This window comes from Protopterus annectens, chromosome 9.part0 (genome assembly GCF_019279795.1).
Source record: "Protopterus annectens isolate FY-2018-M chromosome 9.part0, PAN1.0, whole genome shotgun sequence".
NCBI classification, from domain to species: Eukaryota; Metazoa; Chordata; order Ceratodontiformes; family Protopteridae; genus Protopterus; species Protopterus annectens.
In genome coordinates, this window is record NC_056743.1 from 159134198 (window position 1) to 159154178 (window position 19981).

Below are 19981 nucleotides of genomic sequence, written 5' to 3' on the forward strand. Positions count from 1 at the left end.
TAATGGTTACATATCTGTTATCATGCTATGAAAACCAAACATTATTGGGTATTCACTTCCCAAATGGTCACACTTGCTTCCATCTAACCACATCCATGAATCAGATCTCACCTTCAAACTGCACCAAAAATACATCCCGCCCCAATAATGTGTATCTCGCCCAGCGCTACCCAAAAATTACTACTTCAAATAGAGGCCTGAAGATACTAAGTAAACTATTACGACTCTTTGACCATCTGAAAGCAAATATTACCAGAGATGGTGATATTCACCCCAACCCAGGCCCATCCTCTGGTTCAGACTCTGTTTCCTCCATCCAAACTCCAAGACCTGTTAGCTCCCTCCTCATACTCCATCTCAATCTAAGAAGTATAAATAACAAAGTACATAACCTACATGCCATGATAGCCACTCATCTCCCAGACATCTTGTGTCTAACAGAAACATGGCTCAAACCTTTCACTATGGATGAAGAAATTCTTCCACCTGGATACAATATACTCAGGGTTGATCGGATAAAAAAAAAGGGGGGAGGAATAGCCGTAATGTTTAGAAGTACCCTGAATATCATTACGAATCCTATACAACCCCCTAAGGTCACCAATATGGAACTAACTGCCCTAAAAATTTGCCTAAATAACCAAAAGAGCATCAACCTCATTGTAGTCTACATCCCACCAGGGAAAAACTTAGAAACTGTGGAGCAAACCCTAAGCTGGCTCACCTCTAACTACCCTCAAGAAACTATAGTACTAGGTGATTTTAACCTTGACTGGTCCCAGTACTCTGACCAGATAAATCCCTGCCCCATTAACCTGTATGGCTTCTCCCAAAATATAAAATCTCCCACAAGAATAGGTAATTCTCAACAAAAAGAAAGCACTATTGATTGGATTCTCACCAATAAAGACACATCTACCTATACCACAGGGACCCTCCCCAATGATCTTAGTGACCACCTTATCACCTTTATCATAAAACATAAGCTGATATGTAAAAACCTTCCCATATATAAGCTAGTCAGAAACAAGAAAAAATTTGTTCTTGAACAATTTCTAACAGAACTCAAATCCTGTAACTGGTCCATCCTAAAAACACTTCCCATTGATGAGAGTGTTATATACTTTAATGACACATTCCTTAAAATACTGGACTTTCATGCACCCAACCGATCAATCAGAGCCAAAATCAGGATTGCACCTTGGCTAACTAATGACACCAAATCTAAAATTAAGCTTAGAGACCAGGCCTGGGCAAACTGGCGTACCACCAGAGAACCCCTAGATCGTATCAAATTTCAGCAGCTAAGAAACTCAACAAAGGCATATACTACCCGTGATAAAAAGAATTACTTCCATCATCTTCGGGATAAGCACCAAAATAATCCAAAGAAGTTTTGGGCAGGTTTCAATAACCTCCTATATTCTGGGAAATCTACTACCCCTACCCCAGAAAAACTTATAGGTAAAGATCCTGTAGTTATAGCTAACTCCTTTAACTCCTTCTTCACTGAGACCGTTCAGGCACTAGCCAGTCAGTTACCTACTTCTTCCACCTCCTTAACCAGTCCTACTGGAAAGAATCTACCAGCCTTTAGTTTTCAACCAATATCCACCTCCTATATTAGAACTCTACTAAAGAAACTCAAACCATCCACCCTATCGGCTGATCGTCTCCCAGCTGAATACCTACAACTAGCATCTGATGTAATTGCCTATCCCATTTCAATCCTGATAAATAGAACCATCACTGAGGCCACCATCCCCTCAATCTGGAAAATATCATACGTCATCCCTCTTCACAAGGGAGGTGCCTCTACGGAAACATCTAACTATAGACCAATAGCAATATTGTCGCCTTTAGCAAAAATTATGGAAAGGTGTGTCCACAAGCAAATCCTACACTACCTTACCCTTAACAATCTTCTGTCAAAAACTCAACATGTTTTTCGTCCCCATCATAGTACCAGTACTGCCCTCCTTTCCTTTGTTGACTCAGTAAACAAAAACCGGAACAACAAATTAATTACTTCTGCTCTCTTCCTTGACCTGTCAAAAGCGTTTGACATGGTCAATCACCAACTAATGCTCCACACCCTTGAATCCCTTCACCTCGACAACCTGGCCCTTAGTTGGTTTAATGCTTACCTTTCTGACAGAAAACAAGCAGTCCAGTGGCAAAGCACATTATCTAACCTGCTACCTAATACCATAGGAGTCCCCCAAGGCTCCATACTTGGTCCCCTTCTCTTCTCTGTATTTATAAATGACCTACACTCAGTCATCTCACAAGCAACCTGCATTCAATATGCAGACGACTCCACCCTGATCTGTTCTGATGTCTCTCTCCATAATCTCCAAAAAGTCACCCAACACTTTTGCAGCAGTTGAAAAATGGTTTTCAGAAAGGAAACTTATCCTAAATCCCAAAAAAACCAAGCTACTTCTTATCTTCCCCATGTGTCAAACCCCCATAGGGCTTTATCCACCTTATTCTAACAATACGACCTTTCAAGTTCAATCTATCAATGGCACCATCATCGAGCCTGTCACTAACACCAAACTGCTAGGTGTTACTATAGACCACAAGCTCAGATTTGATGTTCACATTAGTCAAACTATTAAGACGGTGAACAAGAAACTAGGCTCCTTGTACAGAATCAAAAACTTTCTTACTCCGTTTTCCAAACTAACTATAGCACGGTCACATCTTCTATCCACCCTACTGTATGCCTCCCCTATCCTATCCTTCCTCAATAAAAATGAGCTCAACAAACTCTCAGTCGTTTATAACCACATCGCTAGATTTGTTACTGGCTCACCTTACCGTACTCATCACTGCCTTAACCTAAAGAAACTGGACTGGTTAGAACTACCTAACCTTCTTAAACTCAACCAACTTGTAGAAGCATTCAAAATAATCATGGAACCTGATAAAACTCCCTCTCTGAACAAACTCCTGACCCCCTACTCCAACCTAAATTGCCTCCGATCTTCTAATAGTGTCCTGGTACTAACCACAAAATCAAATAACTTAGGAGGAGATGCTATCTATGCTAACTCTATCGGAAAGCTCTGGAACTCTCTTCCCAATAACCTAAGACTTTCAACTTCCCTCAGCCAGTTTAAAACTAGTCTCAAGTCACTACTTAAGACCCAGTGGTTATGCCCCTGTGAAAATCCCGACTGATCATAAAACTGCCTTCTACCTAAACTCACTATGTAATTAATCTCCACCTATAATCTCTCTGGCCCCCTTTAGACCTACTCTCTATTTCACATGGGTCCTTCTAGACGGCACCCTCCGAATAACCATAGTCTTTACCTGTGCATAACCTTATATCCTTTCCCCCTAGAGACCTAAGCTCTAACCTCATCACTTACTAACATACCCTAATATCAGGGTTTTTACTGCTCATATATTTGTGGAATTAAATAAAGTGTATTAGCTACTAGTATCCCTGAACTTTGTATGCTATGATTGTTCCTTATGATGTCTATGTAGTGTTGTTGTTGTTTCTGTTTTCTTCTGTCTTTCTTAAATGTGGAGCTTTTCTCCCTGGGTCTCTGCTGAAAAGGGATATGTATCCAGTCTGACTAACCCGGTAAACAAATGTAAAATAAAATAAATAAAATAAATTGTAGCGTTTTTGAATTGACTGGGATGTTCAAGGGATCTTATATCTAGTGGTAGGCTATTCCAGGCCTTGGAAGGGTTAAAGCTATAGACTAGGTGACCCACTTTGGTCCTTGGTTTGCAGATTTTTAGTAGGTCTTGTTCAGAACTGCAGAGTAATCTAGTGGGTAGGTAATGAGAGATTAGAGATGAGATAGCTGGACAGAAAGAGGGTTTGTAGAGAATGGAATGAATAATCTGAAACTAATTATACCGAAGCAGGTTAGGTAATTCTAGCCAATTTAGTTCTTTTAGTGAGAGACAGCGATGAGACTTGTAAGAATTACTTACAAAGGAAGAGTTAACTTCAATGATGAGCAGTAAAACTGGACTTGCCAAAATGTATTTAATGTTTGCTTATCAACAAACATTGATTGATGATAGGTCAAAAAATAATGAAACCATTAATACAATCAGAGGGGTCTGTTTTGTATAACAGATTGCCATTCAGTGCAAGTTCCATACCTTCCATATTTTTCCAAAGAATAATGGAAAACCTGTAAAGAGTTTTAACTATAGTGGTGCACCTGTGGTAAGACAGCGTACAGACACATCAGTAACTTAAAACAATCTGAGGATTGCAAGAGTGTGGTCTGAGAGTAAAGCTATACAAATGTGAGTTTGTTAAAATGCAAGATGACTATCTCTGACATAATTTTATTTATTTGGCTTCATTTACTGGGAAAGTCTGACTGGGTAATTCACATTTTTAATGGAGGCCTGGGGAGAAAAGCTTCATTTGATTGTACTGCATTGTACTAAGTTCCAGTTAAGTGGCAGTAGTATGTATCTAAAGACTGGCATTCATCTTATCAGATTACCAGGCATAATACAGAACGTCAAGGATCAGTGCTGAAGTGTCATTCATAATGATTTGGAATTAGCTTCCAGCAGCTGCCCAATCATCCATGGCAATTAACCAAAGGCAGATGTCTGCCATTCCATTCTGACTTCCAGAGTTTTTGAGCACACGCAGAAGAGAAAAGCAGAATAGGACCATGACCAAGATGTCAGCTTTATATACAGCTACAAGTGAAAGCAGCTCACACTACATTCTGTTCTTTCTTGTTTCAAGAAGTCATCAGTCATTAGTAACTCTGTGCATCAGTACCTTCCAGTCAGTCTTACAACTTCAAGTGCACTGTTAAGTACCCAGTTTGGGAACCCATCTTTTCATAAAATAAACTCTCAAACTTTGCATTTGTGGAATTTGTTTTAATCAGAATGTTATGCAGACTTGACGTTTTTTGAGGAACATGACTTCTTGGAAAATACCAGCAGTAGCTGTGCCTGTGGAAGGCTGATTCTCCCTATGGACTACCACATGCAGTGGCTTTTTAGACAGGTGAAGAGCCACCAGGATTTCATCTCAAAGCACTAGCCTACCTTCAACACAAAGAACATCATCACTAGGCCCAGAAACTATGAAGCATAAGAAGCTCCTAACAGTAAGTTAAGGATAGTCACCACTCTCTTTGCAAGATAATCTTGATGAGCAGTCTCAAGTAAAGAATTTCACCCAAAAATATAGGCACCATAAAATGGAAAAGCCAATATGTTAGCAGTCAAAGGCCTAGAGGACAAATAGCAAGAGGCCATACTGACTCAGCCAATTACACTCTCAGCTGAGAAAGTCAAGTCCAGTGGGAATCCTTCTTGTCCTCCCCCATTTCTCATCCTACTTGGACCTCATTCCTACCTATCCAAGTATGTTCGTAGGTAGACAATGATATTTCATCCAGTACTCCTAGTAAGGCTGCTGATGAAGTGATTGAGACATCCAAGCCAGTCACTGGTTTCCAGGTCCTTATGACACCTGTCCTTTGCAGTTTTTGACTGCTCTTTTTGTAGGATTTTCCAAGCAGAACATTCCAACTCTCTTGTGAAATGCCCCATGGTGCCTGCCAATGGGGAAGAGGCTCCATCTCAAATTTTACAAGGACTGACATCTGAGACATAGACTCACACCATATCAGTGCCACCCCAGTCTCATTCAGATAATTTGAAAGGACTATGCAACTGGTGGCTAGTTAGTCCACAGGCTGACCAGCCTTCAACTTCAGGAGTGAAAAGAAAGAGGAAATCCCTTCCCCAAGATTTGTTGGATTCTTATCTAGAATAGGGTAGGCTTAGAGTATTTGACATTTCTTTGAGCTATGAAACCATTGCTAAAGAAACTGTGTCACTGCTGTACCCTTCGCTAGATGTTTCTTTCAGGGAAATGTGAAATGGGCTGAGAAAATGTTTTAATTTGGGGTCAAAGGCTGTTCCATATTCATGTAAGAAACATCTAGACCTCCTGGGTACAGAGAACCCTAGTCTGAAGTCTGTCTCCCTCTTAATCCAGATGTTCAAGGATGCCTTTGAAATCTCATCCTTAGAAGTGGTCTGACAGCCTCCAGTACTAAAAAGCCCAAACAAGTCCTATAGGGTACACAATAAATGACATTCCTGGATCCAAACTGACTCTACATCTTTAAATAAGGAAAAAGGGGTAGTGGATCAATCTAGGAAAAAGTTTTATACATCATCAGTTCTATCCTTCACAACTATCAGTTGTGATACATTGATAATAAATTATCAGGAAGATGTCCTGTAAGACACAGAAGACATAGCATGAGATAATTCCCTGAATTAATTTCCAGGGGAAAATGTTCAAGATCCAAAAAAGTCACCCTAAAGCATTATTTTTCCCTTATCAGACCCATCTTTGAATACAATACCTCATTTTGTATGTGTATATCCAAGTATATCAGTCAAATGGAAAGGCCCCAAAGATTTCTAATGAAGAAAATGAATAGTCTTAAATCGTTCAAATGCCCAAACAGATTAATACAACTTTCCTTATATCCAGATGCCTACATGTTGCAGAGAGGTGACCTGTGTCTCACTTTTCAAGCCATGAAAGACCCAGTCCTATTTGACCTTGTAATTCTTCACAAAACTACTGGCTCTGCAAACACCCACAGTAAGGACCTAAATATACACAAACAAATAAGACTCGCTGAATGGATGGGTTCCTAACGCAATGTATTCCTAGCCCATGGAATAAGTTACCACTGCAGGTCAGGCAAAGCATTGTTTTGGCTAGCTCTGAGATTATTCTAGATGACTGGATGGGTAGACAAAAATTTAAACCAGGGTCATCCTGTACAGCCCTGCTCAATTTGAGAGGTGAGCACTAATAAGTGCCTGAAAAGGGTTGCAAAACCTTTTGTCTGTTTAAAGATGTATATGGCTAAGCATCTTACAGTCCCATTATCACATACTGAGCATGTTCCTATGAGGTCTTATGCAACAGTAAAGTGCAGCAATATTAACATACATAGGAGTGTGTGGCTGAAACTACATACTCTACCTAATCATGTTAATTAGCAGGTACTGGATGCCGTTGTGAAAAAAAATTAATGTCCCACTTATGTCCCACTTATCTTTGCATGAGATTTTTTAAAGAATCTGGAAGTGAAGGGGAAGACTATGGGGTGAGTTAAACAAATATTTCATATTTCTATTCCAAATTATGGTAGAAACTACCATACAAAAAATTATTTTATAGGAAGAGTTTGTATGTGTATCTGTTTAACACAACCTTTGAGAAAAGTAAACCAGGAAAGGTGGCAGACACAAGGATAAGCAGCAAAGTAAGGGGCAAAATATCTCCTCTCCCAAGATGGTACTGACTACAGCTCCCTAATGAAATGCTGGCACTCGAAATGCACATGGAAAAAAGAACTGAAACTGCAGGTGAATAATGAATCTCGAACATTGTTCTCCTCCTTTAAACTTCTTTTTTTGGGGGGGTCCCCTACCCTCAGAATTATTAATAATCCTAGCTAACCATAGCACAGACTTAATATATGAAAGTTTATTTTTTGGGGAATTCAGTCTCCATGTTTTGGGACTTGCTGTAGCAGTTCCTGATATTTCAAATAGTTGCCACTATCTACATTTCTTTCCCCTTTCTTCGTCTACCCTTCCTCTGCTGCACATTATAGGTGAGAAGCTTTCTTTTGTCAAAGCACATTGCTTCCTTATAATGACAGTTAGCTAAGTAAGTGAGACTATTTCTACAGGCTACATGATGCAGTTTAAAGCCTTTCCTCCCCTCCTAGGAATACTGGCCATCTCTCCTGACTGGCTGGAGGTGTTACAGCCAATTCTGGCTTAGATATTGTAATCTGAAAAGATAAAAGCAGTACATATAGAAGAGCAAGGAAAAGGTCCTTATTCTGGGCTCTTCTGTCCTCCCCCAAAAAAGGATGGCCGTTAGAGACCCATCAAAGATCTAGAGAGGCTGGCCAAGTTTATGAAAGAAGTACAAAAGCAAACTAAGAGTTGGTAGCAAAGGCCTGTGGTTTAAAAATCAACAACAGTAGAAAAGAATATAAAACCACAGTCCACCAGGCTAAAAACAAATGTGATGTGAGTGTTAGCGCTTTCAGGTACAAACCCTTCCCTCATACACAAACCACACAACATAAAACTGAGTTTAAATACAAAAGTATAAAAGCAATCATTCAATTAATCAATTTAGAAGTACTAAAATTTCTGAATAAAAGGCCTACGCCTACTTAAAACAGGCTTAAAAGGTACCATGCCATTAAGTCCTGGATACCTATTCACCCCTAGTTCAATTATTCACCTAGTCTCACAATACTCAGTATTACTAGTAATGTCGCCCTTTCTCCCTCCCAAATTAACCTGTTGCAATGCCAAAAACAGAAAATGATGTCCTGGATATCTTTCTATATGTTGGGAAAGTGTGTTACGTTTATCCTTAAGCCTGATGGCTGATAAATGCCTCAATATTCTATCCTTAAATCTACAGTTTGTCTTCCCCACATAAAAGGAAGAACAATCTACACAAGTAGCTAGATATACTATGTTCTGGGACAGGCAAGTAGCCTGAACTCTCGGGGTATGCTCCCTCCGTGTAGTGGGGTGAATAAATGTACAAGATCTATTAATATATTTGCAAGCTTTACATCTTTGACATGGAAATGTTCCAACTTTACCCTTTTGTCTCTCATCCCTGTGGGGTTTATCACAAAGGATCTGCTTCAAATTTTTATTCCTCTTGTATATAAAGAGTGGGCAACTCCCCACCAATTCCTTCAGAGAATCATCTGTTTGTAAAATTCTCCAATTCTCTCTAATAATGTCTTGCACCCACCTAATATCACTGCTATAGGTTAACTGTAGGGACACTTTACTTGTTACACTATTATCATACCATTTACTCTGTTTATTGTACATATTATGCCTATTTGAAACGCCTTGATTAGAGAACCAAGGTGCCCTCTTGGTGCCCCTGGAGCCCACAACATCACTCATTACCCCTTTTAACTCCATAGGTTTATAACCCCTAGTTAGCAGCTTATTAGTAAAAGTCACTAATTCTTCCTGCAGAACTTCCTCATCAGTGCATAACCTCGACAGTCGTAAGGACTTTCCTTTCACTATGTTATGAAAAACAAAGCCTGGATGCATACTATCTTTAGCTAAGAGTCCATTTTTCTAGCAGGCTTTTCTAAACACTTTGGTGTTGAACACTCTATGCTCACTTTGCTCTATCTTTATGTCCAAGAAATCAATCTCCTTGTAAGAGGAATTAACTGTAAATCATAAAAAACTAGTGGTACTTTCGAGATATCTGACAAAATCCAGCAAGGTTTCATGAGTGCCTGCACATAAAATAAACACATCGCCCACAAAATGAGTGTAAAAAGCCAATTGCTGTTTCCATTGATGTGCAGCCTCAAAAATAACTTCTTTCTCCCACTGAGCAAGTACCACATTGGCATAAGCGTTCACACAGGGGGTCCCCATAGCAATCCCCCATTTCTGCCAAAAGTACTGCCCTTCAAAGAGAAAGACATTATATCCCAAGACAAGCTCCAAGAGGCTGATAACCTGCTGTATGTCATGCCCATTAAAATATACATTTTCAAGTAATAACTTCTTAACTGCTCCTAGGCCATATACATTGGGTATAACCGTGAATAGATCACATACGTCCAATGTCACTAGTAAAAAGTTCTTATCATAAACGCAAGTTTCTAAAAACTCATATAAATCTGTCAAAAAATGGGCACTGTCTCTAAAATCTTAGGTACTTGTCTCACAGTTGATTTCATCCTATATTCAACCCACATGGAGCAGTATTCAGTGACCCACCCCCTGCCCGAGACTAAGGGCCTAAGGGGTGGGTCAAGCAAACATTTATGTATCTTCGGCAGTGCCTTAAAAACAGGTACTGTCGGATGTTCAACAATAATAAAATTGTATACATCATCTGTGATAATACCCATCTCCTTCAAATCACACATTGCTCCTTTAACATGAGAGATAATATGGTTAATGGTCAATCGATCAATTTTTACATAGACAACATTGGTAGTAAGCATAAGTTCTATTTGGTCCATATAAAACGCAGTGTCTATTAAGACAACGGCCCCTCCTTTATCTGCTGGGCGCACTATTAAATGTTTATTTTCTTGTATTTCCTTAAGAGCTTGTCTTTCTTCATAGGACAAATTATAAAAACAATCACTATGCTTATAGCGCTCCTTTTTGCATATTTGTTGCTCACATGTCCTAATGAATACATCAACTGTTGAATCATAATTTGGTATAAACACACTGGGTTTACGTAAAGCACCATGAGAGGGGATAGCTAGGTCACTATCAATAGCTAGGTCACTATCACCAAAAAGTTTCCTAAGCCGTAAATTTCTACCAAATTGTTCCAATTCAATTATAACATCAGTAAAGACATGTTTAACTGCTGCTACAAAATTGAGCCCTCAACTCAACATCTTGGCTTGAGCAATTTCAGTCTACCTTCTTGTTATTTGTTTTTTTCTCTCCACCCAGCTTATTTACTAAATGCTTGTCACCAATTTTTATCCACCTAAAACTCAGGGAATTCATATTTAGCCTTATTATGTTAATTATGTATCATGCAACCACATGGGAAGAGATGCAAAAGGTTCTTGAGTACCCCATGCTTTGCTTGACTAACCTAGGGTTCTCCCAAAACTTATCCAACTAAGCCTGACACCACTGATATTCACAATTTCCTGGGAATCTTACTGGATAGAGATCTTGAGCAAATTGCTCCTGTTCATGGACAAAGTCATTAATTTGGGCCAGTTATTTTCTGAATTGGCACACAGGATGGCCATGCCAGCTCAGATGCCCCTAAAGCCTAGGGTACATTTCAGACTCCTTTATTATGGTGTGATTGAATAATTGCACATGACAAAGACAGAATGTTTCTGAGAAATGTTTGACAGCCCTCTGAACATCAAGTCCTCATGTAGAGGGAGCAGTGTGGTGCCACACAGTGAATAAATTACCCTTGGAACTAAACAGCATGGGGAAATTTGCCCTTTTCCCCACTGTAGTGCGATCCTGTAGTTGGTATATTAGGTGGGGGGTTTGGGCACAGCCCCCCACATTGAGTGGGTTTGACATATTATGGAGTGTTTCCTCGTTGCATGTTGGCCAATCGCATACTTACTTTGCAGAATGATCACACTACTGAATTTTTAATAGGGTAACAGTTTGGTATTGTCATCTCGGTGAAGTTGTCTTCAGGTAAGTGATTATTAGAAGTAGATCCATTACCACATAGATATCTAATCAAGACGTATGATATGGTTTCAAACTGCAGTCTTTGAGGGAATGATTTAACCACCACTATACCAAAGGATAGATAACTGCTTTAGTACTCTTCCAGTTGATAAAGAATCACACTGCAACTGTTCCCAAAGATGTATGTAATAACGCTGTAGCACATACTCACCATAACAGCAGATGTGTAAGTAGAAGCATTACTGCTGAAGTGTAATGTGTTGCTCAGTTTCTCCATTAGGGGACCATCTCTACACTATCATGGACAGCTGGGGATATCTTATTAGTAAAAAAGAGACACCAGATGCATCCCATCTGCTTCCACTATTATGGTTAGTTGAAGTTGTCAATAGTTAAGAATATTGGCCTTGGAACCCCTGTGGGTCCTTTGGAGATCCCAGAGCCTATGTTTTAGCAGTGCCTGAAATTGTTGAGATGAGCTCTACACATCTTCCAGACTATTCAAGAGGAGGACTAGGGGTCTTTACTTGCCCCTAACTCTGCAGACTTGCCAGTAACTTTCCTACCAAAAAAAAATAACTTAAACAGTGCAAGTTATTTCCCCATTTTAGCTATGCTTTGAATGTAAATCCTGGACTGGGGGAGTAGTCCAACTGCACTCTGAGGATGGCCAAAAGCCCTAAAGTCAGGCTAGAAGGATAGACATCAACCTACAGTTAATTCTGATAAATAATTAATCATACTGCAGCTGTGACCCCTCAGTGATCAATACTGGTATGGTAAGTGTACTTGCACAACTTTATATTCCATTCCACAGTTGTTAAATACAGCAGGAGCTTCCTTAGTAGCAGTGGCCCTGCACTCTTAACAATTTAGAATGCCCACTGCTCCCAGGGTATTTACCAAATGTTTAGCTCCAGCTTTTGCCTACCTCAAGTTAAAAAGCATTTATATTTACCCATATTTTAATGATTGTCTGGTTCAGGCTACTTCCTAGGAGGATGTAGAGAAGTCCTTTGATTAAATTATCTCATTCATGACCAGACTGGACATAGCCATCTACTAGTAGAAGCCCAGTCTTATCTTATCTCAGTAATATCTTCCTAACAGTGGTCCTGGATACCAGGAATAGCAGTTTTTCCCTGCCTCTAGAAAAGTTCTTCACACTGAGTTCCTTTTTTCTGACAGTCAGCTGTGAAAACTCACATGACTGTAAGAACCATCATCCTGAAGGTACTAAGGCACATATCAACCTCCATCTTCGTAATCCCCCTGAAAGCTGCACATGAGAAAGATCCGGTAATACTTGACATGTTAACCCACGGCAGAATGCATTGGCAGTTATACAAGGTTTTCAAAAGGAATTTAGATGGTGAGTATCTTACATATTTATCGATGGTATGCTGTTTGTAACTACCCACGGATGCCAAATTTTGATTATATTATTTATTTATTATTTATTTATTTGTTTTACATTTGTTGACCGGGATTGTCCGACTGAGCTCAAGAGCCCTTTTTCAGTGGAGACCTGGGGAGAAAAGCTCCAACATATTATAAAATTTTCATTATAAATTAGCATTACACTTTGCACAGAAGGTTTAGGAAAGGTTGAACTGTTGAAACAGTCCAGGAACATCAATGTCAAGGAGATATTAGCCCTAATTTGTACATGTCTGATATTCAAAGCAACCTGGAATCTAGGAATCCTGAAAGTAGCCACATACCACATCACAGTCATGTTATAAATCAGCAAACAAGGAGAACTTTTTCTTACCAGCTTGCAAACCTGCCATGATTGTCTAGAAGCTGAAAACCCAAAAGAATTTACACATGTTAACATGTTGTTTGTCTTTTCGGCTTTTCCCAGTAAGGGGTTGCCACAGCGGAACTCCGGTCCGCTAATGATTGTCAGTAGATTTTTATGGTGCTGAGTTGCCAGCCCGCCGCCCAACCTTCAGCGAAGGCACGCCCATTCATGCATGTCTTTCGGAGGCTACTTGACCGTGGGGAGGACATGCAGACTCCACACAGAAGGCACTCCCTGCACACTAGCTGAGAATCGAAAGGGAGAACCTCTTGCTGTGAGGCAACAACGCAACTGATGTACCACTGCGGCTTGCTTAAAAATTTACACGTTAACATAAATATCAAAATTATTTAAGAGACTAATTCAAGAAATATTCTCCTTTTAGGTGAGTTTTAATTACCCTGATATTAATTGGGGAATCTTTCTTATAATGGTCATTTTTCTCAAATTTTCATGGCTCCGTTGCATTTTCATGATTTAACACAGAAGCTAACAGCTAATACATGAAATGATAAGCTATCAGATTTTGTCTTGACCAGACGAAGTGAACTTACCACTAGGATGAACACTGGCCTACATTTTGGTGTGTCTGATTATAATTCTGTAAGTTTCTATTTGGTAGGATTACATTTACCTAAATAAAGAAAACATAATTATGGAAAAATGATTACATGAACATTAAAGAAGAAATGAAGATCATATGGAATGAATTAAATATGATGGATGAATATGACCATAGTTATTCAATATATGAGGGTATTTTAAGTAAAGGAATAAACTTAACTTCAATGAACAGGGCTAATAAATTACCTTATTAGTGAAACAAATTATTGTTAACACTTTATAGGAAGAAAAAGAGATCATTCATTGACTGCAAGAAATGCCCTTCAGGGTTAAATAAAAAAATGAATAATATAGGAAAGGAATTGAAACTTAAAATTAGGAAGGAAACCATGAACTATGACATGAGACTGTCATTGGGTATCAATAATAAGGTACATGTGCGGTGGTGGTGCTGCGGTAGCATTGTCGCCTCATAGCAAGACGTTGTCCCGTTCGATTCTCAGCTAGAGTGTCTTCTGTGTGGAGGCATACGTGAATGGGGTGTACCTTCATTGAAGGTTGTGCGTCAGGGCTGGTAACCTGGTACGTAAAAATCCACTATCAATCATTAGCGGACCTGAGTTCCGCTGTGGCGACCCCTAACCGGGAAAAGCCGAAAGACACAAACAATATTGCAGGTACATTCATTCTTTCAGAAAAGTTAAGGGTGCGATTATGTCTTTAGACATTAATAGGAAAAATATGACAGAAATGGGTGAGATAGCAAATGAGTTTACTAATTTTTTTTTGCATCAGTATGTACAAGTAATATCTACTTTGTTGATTCCTTACAACCACTGGATACATTTGACAATGAATGTCCAGTCATTTCAGGGGATTCAGTGGTTCGATCACTAAAGAAAGTAAATAAAAGTATTTTGATGGAACCGAATAATACGTTGTCTGTTATGACTGTTAATTTAGAGAATGAGTTGCCTTCCATATTATTTGATATATTTAATTCTCATCTAGGTAAATGTATTATCCCTCATTCTTGAAATAATTCAATTATTACTCCAATATATAAAAAAGGTAAATGTGAGGAAGGAAACAATTATAGACTAGTGAGTGTAACCTCGGTTATTGGTAAATGCTTTGAGGGATTTTTACTCATACTCTTAGAACTGGATAGGAAGGATATAAAACTGGTTGATATTTACTACCATGGATTTACTATGGAGAAACCAACTCAGATTATTCTTGTTGCATTCTCTGATTTTGGTGACTCTTGCAACAGATTTGGGATAATGAGTTTGGGTTATATTTTTGAATTTAACTAAAGCTTTTGATGTATTGCCTTATACACTATATAACACATTAGTAAAGGACAAATATAATCCTTATTTAGTAAACTGGAGTATAACATGGCTGGTGGATAGAACACTGTCAACGATTATAATGGATGAAACTCAAATTTACTTCCAGGGATAATAGGAGTTCCACAGGGTTCAGTGTTGGAACCTCTGTTATTTAATATTGTTTTTTCTTCACTTCTGAACAGTACAGTTAGTTGGTATAACAAATATGCAGACAGTTGTAAGCGCTGTTTTATATTAAGTGACAGTAATGATTATGCAGCTATTAACTGCTATTTGGCCAGAATATATATTTGGGCAAAGAGTTTTGACACCAAGTTTAGTATGAATAAAAGTAATATCATGTTTTTTGGAAAGCATCTACCAAGAGAGACAGTGGAAGTATGTAATGATTTAGGTATATTGATGATTTCAACTTTTTTCCCCTCAAAACATGTTGACATAGTTCTTAATAGGAAGCAATTAGGAATATTAATGAAACATATCATGTTAAGAGATGGACAGTATTTAATGCATTTATGTAAAACATTCATTAGACCAATTTTGGAATATAGCAATATATTCCTTATTTATCATATTGAACACGTAAACAGAATAGAATCAAAGATTACAGATTACAAAAAGAGTTTTGCTATTATCAAATATGAGTTATTTTGACAGATATAAAAAGAAGGATCTGTTTACTATTAATTATCCTTACTTTAGAGGTAAACTAATACTGATTTATAATGTACTGTATAATAATATGTTATTGATAGACTGCTGTGGTGGTGCTGCGGTAGCGTTGTCGCCTCACAGTAAAACGCTGTCCAGTTCAATTCTCAGCTAGAGCGTCTTCTGTGTGGAGACATGCATGAATGGGCGTACCTTCATTGAAGGTTGTGCATCGGGGCTGGCAACTCAGCGTGTAAAAATCTACTGCCAATCATTAGCGGACCGGAGTTCCGCTGTGGCGACCCCTAACTGGGAAAAACCGAAAGACACAACAACAAAAAATTCTTTATAAATTTGAATATTAAAGATAACTCTAAGATTCATAGACAGGCAAATTGTTCAAATACATTTTCAAAATGTAGAACATGGTTAAGAGGATCATTTGTAACACAAAAAATCCAACCACATTGGAATAAATTATCATTGTCTATATATATATATATATATATATATATATATATATATATATATATATATATATATATATATATATATATATATAATTCTTCAAGTAAGATTTTCAAAAGCAGCATTGATAAATGGATGGTAGATTAAATATATGATCCAGTTTTTTTTCAGTCAGTTTTCTTAGATGGCCTTAGGGCCTGAGCACTTTATGTACATATGAACATATTTAATTTATTTATTTATTTATGAATAAGCCAGGTAAGCTCACTAAGCACCTATGCCTCTGTTCATGGGTGATCAGAGAGCACTTTCTGGTTAAGTGAATTTCTGAGAGTCTCACGGTTGGGAAATGGAGATTGAAGGAATTATGTCTGGGACTACAGGAAGAAGATTACTACCACTCATAACCTTAGTCCTCTATGTTAAAACGCCGTTCATTAATTGTCTCCCTCTTACTACTGCTGAAACGTGTCCCCATATAGGCTGTCATAGTGACTTTAGTATATTAATAAAAACGTGCGCCATTTTGGATTTGTATGTCAACAGAATGAACATTTATTTTTTTCCAAATATGTATACACCTCTCAACATTTACAACCATCCCTCTATTCACACATGATATGTTTCAAAAGGGTAGCAGTTTAACCTAGAAAAGTAAAACATTCCCATTTAACATTTGGATTTAACTAAGTACTTTAGTTTATGAATTCAGTAATTAATGTTAATTATCTATGAAGATAAGTTTGCTAATGTCTCATTAATATTATTTCCTTTTTCTTTTTTTTTTTTTTTTGTAAGATGGACAACATCTGTACTTCAGTAATACTAAGAACTTGAAAAGGAACAGAAGGTGCTTTTCTTCCTGCTGCATTGGTGACTGGTGTGTGTTTAGCCAAGCAAGACATACAGAAACAGATTTTAAAGCAGACATAATACACTCAAGATACCTAATTGACAAACTACTGCAGGTACTGTAGAAAGAACAGAGCAAGAAGACAAAATGCCTACACTTGATCCGGTGGGAATTCATTGTGAGTAGCAGTTCAATATACAGCCAGATGAAATACACTACTCTTCTAAAATTCTGACATTATTTATGTTTATTACATAGTGTGTAGTATATCTTACTGGAGATCAATCATAAATGCCCAATTCTTACATATGAAAAAAAATCTATCAAAACAATGTCTCTGGTTATTTGCATAGATACATACTCTGCACATTTTATTTATTCTGTACTTCAGAGATGGAGGAAATACATTGACAATAACATTTTAAAACTTGAAATAACTGCTATGTTAAGTTGTTCACAAAAGGAAGCTGTAAATAAAATAGGGAAAGAATCAACCGTTTATAGAAGTGCACAAGTCACATATAAACATACACTGAAATCACATATGATTAAATACAAAATAATATTTGTCAGGATGTCTAAGGATAAACTTGGGATACTTTGAAAATCCTCGAGTAAGCCATGGATTTTGTGAATAAATGCAAATTATATGTACATATTCCATCATGTTGTGTTTTTCTACTTGTAACATACTCAGCCATATTTAATAGGCTTTTTCTAATTTTCTGAGGCATGAAATAGGTTTTGCAGCAAGATTTCTAACATGGGCTAAAACATGGAATGTCATGGGTTTACATCACATGCTAAACAAATAGTAGGTGCGTCAAGGCAGAAGAAAGGATAGGGAGCTGGGTACTAGGGAAAATGGTATGGTTTCATTAAAATGTATCAAACAACAATATATTATATCAAATGCTTCAGTTTTTGTGAGTAGTTATGCAACTGCAAGATTTCAGAGGCATTGTTATAATTACATGGAGTACTATATAGTTTGATAATCCATAGAACCAGATGGAATGGGATTTTATATAAATATATATATATATATATATATATATATATATATATACATTTTTAAGCTGATATAAAATTTGAGAAAATACAGGTAGTCTCTAATATTAATTATAAAAAGAAATTAAACATGTGTGGCAATGGATATAACTCAGCTGTATTTAAGACTGCTAAAGTAAAAGAACACAATGGCAAAAAGTATGACTGAAATTTTTGTACTATATAGTAAGTAATGAAAGTGGTAGGGACAGAAGCTAAAAGTCATTACTTCTTTGCAAAACGAGTCTTCACAACATTGCTTACACTAATTCTGTACAGCAGCACTGAACTGTACAAAGATGGCGAATGGCCTCCATCACATTAATTCATGTTATAAAACATTAAGGGCCTTGTTCTTTACCAGAATGCTGTTTTTGTGAAAAGTATGTCAAATATATATGCTGGGGAAAGAGATTTGGGAGAAGTGTTTAATTAATCTGATGTGTCTGAAGCTGGTAAAGACAAATCATGTTAAAGTATGAAAGTTAAACTGTTTGTTATTCAACAAAAATGTTTCATGTATGTGGGTCCAAGATTTAAGAAAATAAAGACAAATATGCTGTAAAAGGACAAGACAATGTATGGATTATGGTACAATGCTTGCAACAGGTAGATGGGATTGCAAAAAACATCATTTGTGTATGCAGTTAGGTTGCATTTATTAAGGTTAGCAATTTATATTCGTTAGGTGTGTTGGGATACAGCTCATAGTTCAAATGTGATTTAATGTAGTTGAGGCTCTAAGATTAACTAAGAAAACAGTCATCTTTTATTGCATTATAAAAAGACAAAAAACTAAGTATATGTCTGTTGGACTAAAGGGTAATTTGGGTATTCATATTCAAAAACAGCTGTCACAGACAGACTGTCATATTAACCATGGCTTCTGTTTTTTATGCTGGCCTGAAGAATTCATGATCCATGCATAATGACATTTCTGTAAAATTTTGTAACAGAATTTGCAAAAAAAAATAGGTATGTAATAAACAGTGCTACGCAAAAAAGTCTTGTCAGTTAATGCAAACATATTGGCAGAAGTCTCTTCTAATCCATGCTGATCCACAGAGAGGCAAAGAGGCATTGTGTAATCCATTTATTTTGCAAAAGGCAGGCGGAATGGGAATTTAGATTGTATGAGTTTATGGAAGGTATGTGTCACATTTATTTAAAAATATGTGAACTGTGTTTCAAATAGAGCAACATATGGGCAATAAGTAAGACATAGCATTTGGAGGTGACAGTTTCATGCTACCAAAACAGTAAATCAACTATTCATTTATGTATATCTGATTTTTAATAATTGCAGAGCATAAAATGATCAATAAATTATCGATTCAAATTAGCCTGTTGAGTTTATTTTAATTTAATTTCAGCAGTTAGGAAAATTAGAAAGACAAAGTATTGTTTTAGGCCATTTTATGCCCACAACTGCTGATTATCCAGTTGTTATCTAATCAGACTCAGACCATTAATTCTACCATATGAGGGACTATACCACAGCCTTTATGGGATACGTTCAGAATACTGAATGTTCTAGTCGAATGCAACAAGGTGGACATTGGAACATCAAAACCAAAGAACATTGATTTACTGTCCAGGATCACAGTATGGCTGGGAAAGGATCTTTTGCCCTTGCCCCACTGTAGTGAGACCTCAGAGTCGGTATATATAAGTTGCAGGGGTAAAGGTGTGCAAAGGAGCTTTCAACCCCCCCCCCACACACACACACACACACACACACACACACACACACACACACACACACACAGAGCACATGTATTTATTATGTGTACTCTGCTGATATTCTTGTTTTGATGTTCTGACATTAACCTTATTGCATTCAACATTCAGAGCATTTGACGCTCTGAATATATTCCATTCCATATAGCGTGACAGCCTTTATACAGGCTTCCAACAACACCATGGTGATCCACTACACCTTCCCCCTTGTGACAG

At 37.6% G+C, this 19981-nt stretch overlaps 1 protein-coding gene across 5 annotated transcripts in view; it reads left to right on the top strand.

Moving 5' to 3' along the window:
- The window catches only part of LOC122811105 (para-nitrobenzyl esterase-like), a 284915-nt gene extending 265550 nt beyond the window's left edge, over positions 1 to 19365 (top strand). For all 5 annotated transcript variants that reach the window (XM_044082687.1, XM_044082684.1, XM_044082685.1 and 2 more), the window contains one exon: positions 16921 to 19365. The gene's annotated coding sequence lies outside the window, so the exon portion shown is untranslated. The remainder of the gene's footprint in view (positions 1 to 16920) is intronic.
- The last annotated feature ends 616 nt before the right edge of the window (positions 19366 to 19981 follow it).